Source organism: Poeciliopsis prolifica, unplaced genomic scaffold (genome assembly GCF_027474105.1).
Source record: "Poeciliopsis prolifica strain line A6 unplaced genomic scaffold, Auburn_PproV2 SCAFFOLD127, whole genome shotgun sequence".
In the NCBI taxonomy this organism is placed as follows: Eukaryota; Metazoa; Chordata; class Actinopteri; order Cyprinodontiformes; family Poeciliidae; genus Poeciliopsis; species Poeciliopsis prolifica.
Window position 1 is genome coordinate 532,501 of NW_026562502.1, and position 6,816 is coordinate 539,316.

At 44.5% G+C, this 6,816-nt stretch overlaps 1 protein-coding gene across 1 annotated transcript in view; it reads right to left on the minus strand.

Moving 5' to 3' along the window:
- The window catches only part of LOC129355223 (phenylalanine--tRNA ligase, mitochondrial-like), a 58,807-nt gene extending 52,070 nt beyond the window's left edge, over positions 1 to 6,737 (minus strand). The window contains exons 1-2 of the mRNA XM_055024757.1: positions 6,710 to 6,737; positions 3,044 to 3,152 (exon numbers count right to left, since the gene is read on the minus strand). The gene's annotated coding sequence lies outside the window, so the exon portion shown is untranslated. The remainder of the gene's footprint in view (positions 1 to 3,043; positions 3,153 to 6,709) is intronic.
- Positions 6,738 to 6,816: the final 79 nt, after the last annotated feature.

Consider the following 6,816-nt stretch of genomic DNA (forward strand, 5'->3'; position numbering starts at 1 on the left):
GAGCTGTGATGTCACTTCCTCCTCCAATCCTGCCTGGTTTCTGTGTGAAGCAGATTTTCTTTCTCATCCTTCATTATTATTTCATAGCAGCTGGGTCAGTTTGGAGGCGTCAGGACTTTGTGACAGCAGCGACGGGTCCGGCCCATCGATCGCTGCAGGCCGCCGCCCTGAGGGACGCCGCTGCCCGTCCCAATCAATCACCTCTCCGGCTGGGTTTTCCTGCGCTGCGGCGACAGAAACCTGAAGCTAACTGGTGTTGATGCGGCGCTGCAGGAAACGCTGATCCACCAGAAACAGGAAAACCTGACCTGACGTTCCCCACAGCGCAGAGACACAGAGAGAGAGCAGAACTCCCCGTTAACCAGAAGTTTCACAATCATAACATGAGTTTGAACATAAAGTCAGTTTATCACATGAATATTAATGAATGAATCAGAATCTGATCCACTGAAACAAACTGATGAGGCTGCAGCTCTCCCCTCCGGTCAGCGACTTCACCCGCTGAGGCCACGGCACCGCTAACGCTAACTAGCATTAGCTGTTAGCACAGTTAGCACATGAGGCAGCGTGCTGGCTAGCTTGGATGTTAGCATATTGAGAGCATCTGATTTGATTTAAGCGTTCATTGAGGCTGAATCTGTGTGAAGAAAGAATAAAGTTTTTATTTTTTATTATTTTAAAGCTCGTCTTAAAACCTATTTATTTTACTTGGCTTTCAACTCCAGCGAGATCTAGTTTTATATTGTATGTTTGTTGTTTTAAACTGTATTTGTTTTTTATCTATTTTATGTACAGCACTTTGTTTCGGCTGTGGTTGTTTTAAAGTGCTTCATAAATAAAGTTGGTATGGTATTATTTCAAACTGCCATAAAAAAATCAGCTAATCTAAATAATAAATACCTGAATGACTAATCTGCTGACTCATCATCAATCATCGTTTACATAACTGGCCCTTTAATTCATTAGGATTTAATGAAACTGCAAAAACTGGTTTATTTTCATTTACACTTTTTATGTTTAGGAATCCAGATTGTCATATTTTCAGATTTCCTGTCGACTTTTAATATTTTTACCGGGCTTAACGAGTTTTCTGCTTAGCAACCTAAACCAACCAGAACAGACCAGAACCGGCCCGACCCGGTTCTGGTTCAATGTTGGGCCAAGTTCCTCCTCCTCCTCAGTGGGACTAAAGCTGATTTATATTGATCTTCTAAGAATGAAGATCATTAAAATCGGCTGACCGGGTCCAGAATCGGCCGGAACAACTCAATAAAATGATAGTCTCTACCAAACCACAGCGGTTCGTTCTGCTGTTCTATTTAGACTAGCAGACCTGTAGCACCAGGTCAGAGGTCAGCTTGATGCCTGCGGTAGCATCAGAGGCTAACAGAAGCTAAGCTCTCTAAGCCTGATGCCGTGTCACTTCCTGCTGCTGCAGGAGCTGCAGAAGGTGAGGAAACCACCTGAGCAGCTGTTAACCTCCTCGCTGCGCCGCCACTGCAGCGCTAACTCGCTCAGGATTGGCTGAACATGGAAAGCTGCAAAACGTTTATGGCCGCTCCGCGCTAACTGAAACTCTTCAGCAGGTTGACTGAAGGCCCTCGGGGCCCGACACTCTGCTGCCTCTAATTAGCACCTTCAGGTTTGATTTTCACAGCTTTTAACAATCAGAAGACGACACTTTCAGACTTCACTGAGGGGTCAGAGGTCACAGAAAAGCAGATTTAAAAGGAAAGAGGCTGAAAATGCTGAATGGATGAAGCTGGATGTTGCACCGGTTTTTCCTTCCCCTGATTTCACCGAGTTCTGACACGATGGGAGTGAATTTCACAGGTTATATAACCATGTGTGTGTGTGTGTGTGTGTGTGTGTGTGTGTGTGTGTGTGTGTGTGTGTGTGTGTGTGTGTGTGTGTGTGTGTGTGTGTGTGTGTGTGTGTGTGTGAGGTAGGCTCAGCAGGTTCAGGAAGGCTTTCCTTCAACAGATGGAGGACACCAGCACACAGAGACGCAGCGCCAGGAAAACCCAGAGCTTTCTGCAGAAAACAAGTTTATTCACACCAACAGAACCAGAACCACAGAACCAGAACCGCATGCTGCTCAGAAACTCAACATGTAACAGAAGCAGAGCTCTGGTTCAATCAGGGTCCAGTCAGGAGCTGATGGACGGAGACGGTCGGTGATCCATCAATAATAAAATCTGTTATGGCCGATAATTGATATTTATTGATATCATAAGTATCTCCTTTCACTTTCACCAGAGTGAAACCAAACGCAGTTAAACTCCACGATCCTGCTCTGCATCCAACACGATGGAAACAAGTATCAGTCTTTAACATCAGTCCAGATCAACTGATCCGACATCAACACCGATGTATCGGAGAGAGAACGGATCCCAGAAACAGGACAGAGAGGAAGAGCTGCAGCAGGCGCCGAGCTGCAGCAGGCGCCGAGCTGCAGCAGGCGCCGAGAGCTGCAGCAGGCGCCGAGCTGCAGCAGGCGCCGAGCTGCAGCAGGCGCCGAGCTGCAGCAGGCGCCGAGCTGCTGCAGGCGCCGAGCTGCGACTCGTCCAGATTAATGAACGTCCAGCAGACGCTCTGTCACCAACAAATGCACTGTAAAACAATAAACACCTTTTATCTAGTTCATACTGAAAATATCTGAGTTCAGTCCAATCAAGACAAATTCACTTTTCAACAAGATGTACGAGTTTCATTAAATAATTCCAGAATGTCAGAGAAAAGCTCTGATTTTTTCACTTATAACCTGGAAAATTATTCCATTTTTTGTTTGTTCTCCAGAGCAGCTTCTGGAGTCAGAGGACCTGGAAAAGGTCAGAGTTCAAAGCTGAGGTCACCCTGGGGGTCAAGGTCTTGGTTTCCATGGCGTCAGCCTGACAATAAACACAGCGGCCGGCGGCGCGTTGGGAATCGTTGAGTAATTCAACCCGAGGAGCCGGACTGACATTCAGGAGGCCTGGAGCTCCTTCACGGCGCAGACTGAACACCAGTTTTATTGAACACGACTGTAAATGTCAGAGTTTACCGGCTGGTTTTTCTCTCCACAGAGGAGGCCGGCTCGGGTCCCAGACAGTTCTTCCGCCGTCTGAACACTGGAGGAAGCGATCGATGGCCAGGACGCCGCGGTCCTTGATCTGCCAGGTGGAAAGGAGACGGAAAACTCAATCTGCAGCTCACGGCTCAGCGAGACGGAAACGAGCAGCCGGAGAATCAAAGCAGGTCATCAGGGCTGAGAGGGAAGCTGCTCCCACCATCAGGCTTCATTACATCCAATCAGCTCGCAGGGTTCAGCAGCAGAGCGCCGCGCCGCCAAACCGCTGCACAACAGGCCCAAAGCCTTACCTTCTGAGGAGAGCTAAGGGAGCTAAAAGCTAGCTGCACTAACTCTGCTAGCTGCGCTAACCCTAAAGCCCTAAGAGAAGACAGTAGTTCTGCTAACGCTAAAGCAGTATTTAGCAGAAGCTAACATTAGGATACTACAACACAGAAATTATCAGAAGCAAATGCTAAAGCGCTACAAAAACACAGTATTTAATTTAATTCTAATTTTAAAGCAATACAACATAATATTTAGTTTAAGCTAACACTTAAGTGCTACAACATCATCTGATTTAGCAGAAGCAAATGCTAAATTGCTAAAATTCAACCAGTTGATGCCACTATGACATGCTAGTAAAACAGACTTCACAATAAAAGCATGAAGGTAAACTTCTACTTGAATCTTAAACAGTTCATAACTAAAACAACAGCCAAACTTTATTCAACGGAAATAAATTAGTTTATTAGAAACAAATTAATTACGGGAAGCTAAGTTCGCTAATATTTTCAAAGTTGTCAAAACCTCTAAACTCCGTTAGCTCTGCTGTTAGCGGCTTCGCGGGTGTGTCAGTTATAAATACCACTGGCAGTTCTAAATAACATGAGGTGAATTTGCCCCCTTGCAGGCATGGAGCCGCTAAAGCCCGGATCTTCCGTTCCCAAGCCTCCACCCGCCCGTCTTTATGCAGCCTGTCCTCCTTGAGTCTCTGATGTAGCGCTTTAGCGCTTTGATATAAACCAGCTGCTTCGGAACCGGAGCTATTGCCAGTGATTCCCTGTAACCTGGCTCCTGCCTTTGCTGTTATTGGGCAGAACGGTGCAGGTTCTCTTGGGTCCTGGTGCAGCTGAAGCTGACAGGAAGTGATCAGAGCCGACCTGGGACTGGGAAATGAGGCGTGACGCAGGATGAGAGGTGCTGCGGCCCAGAAGCTGCTGCTGATCTGCAGGATTCAGAGGATGAGTCTGGATGAGTCGGTCCGGTCGGCTGGGACTGAAGGAAATCCTCCTTTATTGATCAGAGAGCAGAGCCATCCGTCACTCAGCTCCTGACAGACACCGGAGGAAACAAACATCTCCAACCATTTATTTACTAAACTTGCTGTTTTTCTCAGGAACAGCAGGAAGTGATCTGTGTCTCTATAATATTTGGTCATGTTTGGACTTTCACAGCTCTTACGATCAGAATTCCAACAGTTGGACTTTATCTGATGATGTCGGCCATTAATTAAGATTAATAATCCATAATAATTAATAATCCATCCTCCTCGGCCATGTGGGGCGCCACAGGGTTCTCTTCTCGGTACCGTCCGTTTTTCCTCTGATTAAAGCTGAGCTGTTCTGACATCATGATGCAGGTGCTCTTCTGGTTCACCTGTCTTTAAAACCAGGTAACAGCAGAGCGCAGCCTATTCTGTGCAACTTACCTCCTAAATACTTACAAAAATTCACCTGTTTCTGTTTTTTGTAGAGTTTAGCCAAGATATTCTAAAAAAATCTATTTTTTATAGCTATGCCTAACAAGCTATTGGTTGGCGATTGAAAAGCAGCCAATCCAGAAGTGGCATTTATTTTCCTTGCTGTTGATTGGCTGAACCCCAAACAGGTAAAGAAGACAGACAACTTCAGATGCAGGCTAACATGATTCACACTGTGATGTTCATACATGATAAAGTTTAGGGGGTGAATGAAAAGCAGTTTCAGAAATGGGTTTAAATATGTATGGACTGCAATATTATTCAGCATTTCTCTAAAATAGAAGTTTTCTGTTTCTGGTGATTCCCTCCAGAACCGCCATGTCAGCCGCTGAGAACTGCTTCTGTTTAAACCTTTTAATTTGAGAATTAAGTTCTGCAGAAGTCAGGATTTATGGAAAGTTTAGCTTATAGCATTTTAAAATATAGCCAAAACACTTTTTAAAATAAAAGTCACAAACTACTTCCTTCACAAATGTTTGAGATTTTTTGGCTTCCACATATTGAAAACTTATGAAAAAAATAGGACAAATTAAAATCAAAACTCAAAGATAAAATAATGGATAAAAAAGGACCAGAAAATGAGAAAAATGTCACAAAGATGAGACAAAAGTCTAAAAATCATTTAGACCTAAGAGCTGTGTTAGTTCTAACAGTCAGCCAGTTGTCTCTGCAGCAAGGTTGCCAAAGACGCTTTATGTGTACAGTGAAGCCATGAAAAAGTCAACATGTGTATTGGCTGGGTTTTAGCAAACACCTGTCTAAAAATGGACCGGGTCGCATCAGCGCCAACAAAGAACCAACATGGGCTGACACACACAGCCGGAACCGTGACCTTTACTCTCAAAGACAGACGGATATCAGGAGTCAGGATGTGTCTGTGACCTTTTACACATCCAGGCTAAAGATCAGACCACACACACACACACACACACACACACACACACACACACACACACAGATAGTGACCTGGTTTAAACCCATTGGAACAATATTTAGACCTCATCATCAGGAAAAGATCACCAATGGCATTTTAGAGATTTTGTTTAGACAGTTCTTTCAATATTGAGCAGCTGGTTTGCATCTTCCTGACCTATGACCCCAAATCCAAGAGCAGTTTAAAGGGAGGCTTCCTGGACACAGAAAGGAGGAGGAAGTTTAAAGCATCACATCCCCTACTCCAACATCTCTCTGTCCATCTTTCTGACCAGACAGATTTAAAAAGGAGCAGCAAAAGCAAAAGAGGTGGATTAGCATAGCTAGCTAAGAGTTGATGGAGTCATTCAGGACGTGTTGCTGTAAAATATCATCTCTGTTGCCTGGATATTGAGCTGTTAGCATGTCAGAGCTGCCATTAGGCTGCTATACAGCAACAGTCTTCAGTCAGAGGCCTCTTTGACTGTGTTGCACGACAGACTGCTACAGGAGAGCCTTCCCGCACACAGCATCATAGGCCAAATAAATATTCTTACAATTACATTTAGTTTTTCCTTTAATTCAAATATTTTTGAATTGATAAACTCGGATTAATGAAGTGAAGCCTTAGTTCCGTTTTGGGAACATGTAGCTTTGTTACTTTTTGGTTCTGGTTCAGTAGAGTCCAGTTAACAATGGTCACAGCAGAACCTACTCGCTGTATATTTAAAGGTTGTCGGAGGTTTAAATAGCTTTGTGTCTGTATGACCATGGAGGTTAAGTTCATTTAAAGCAGCTGCAGCTCAGCCAGTTGTCCCTGCAGCAAGGTTGTCAAAGACGCTTTTTGTGTACAGTGAAGCCGTGAAAAGCCGAACCACCAGCAGGTAGTGGGGTGTAGTGAATAATTTAACCCTGGAGGTGTAGTTCATTCATTGAAGCCTCATGTTTCTCAACTTAAAAACATATTTATAGCAAAGCTAACTCACCTTCTGTCTCTCTTCTGTGTTGGGCTGCTGTTTAGTAGGCGGAGATGCGCCTCTTCGGCTTAAAGACAATAAATATTCTTTTACGTCACAATGTATGTTTATTATTA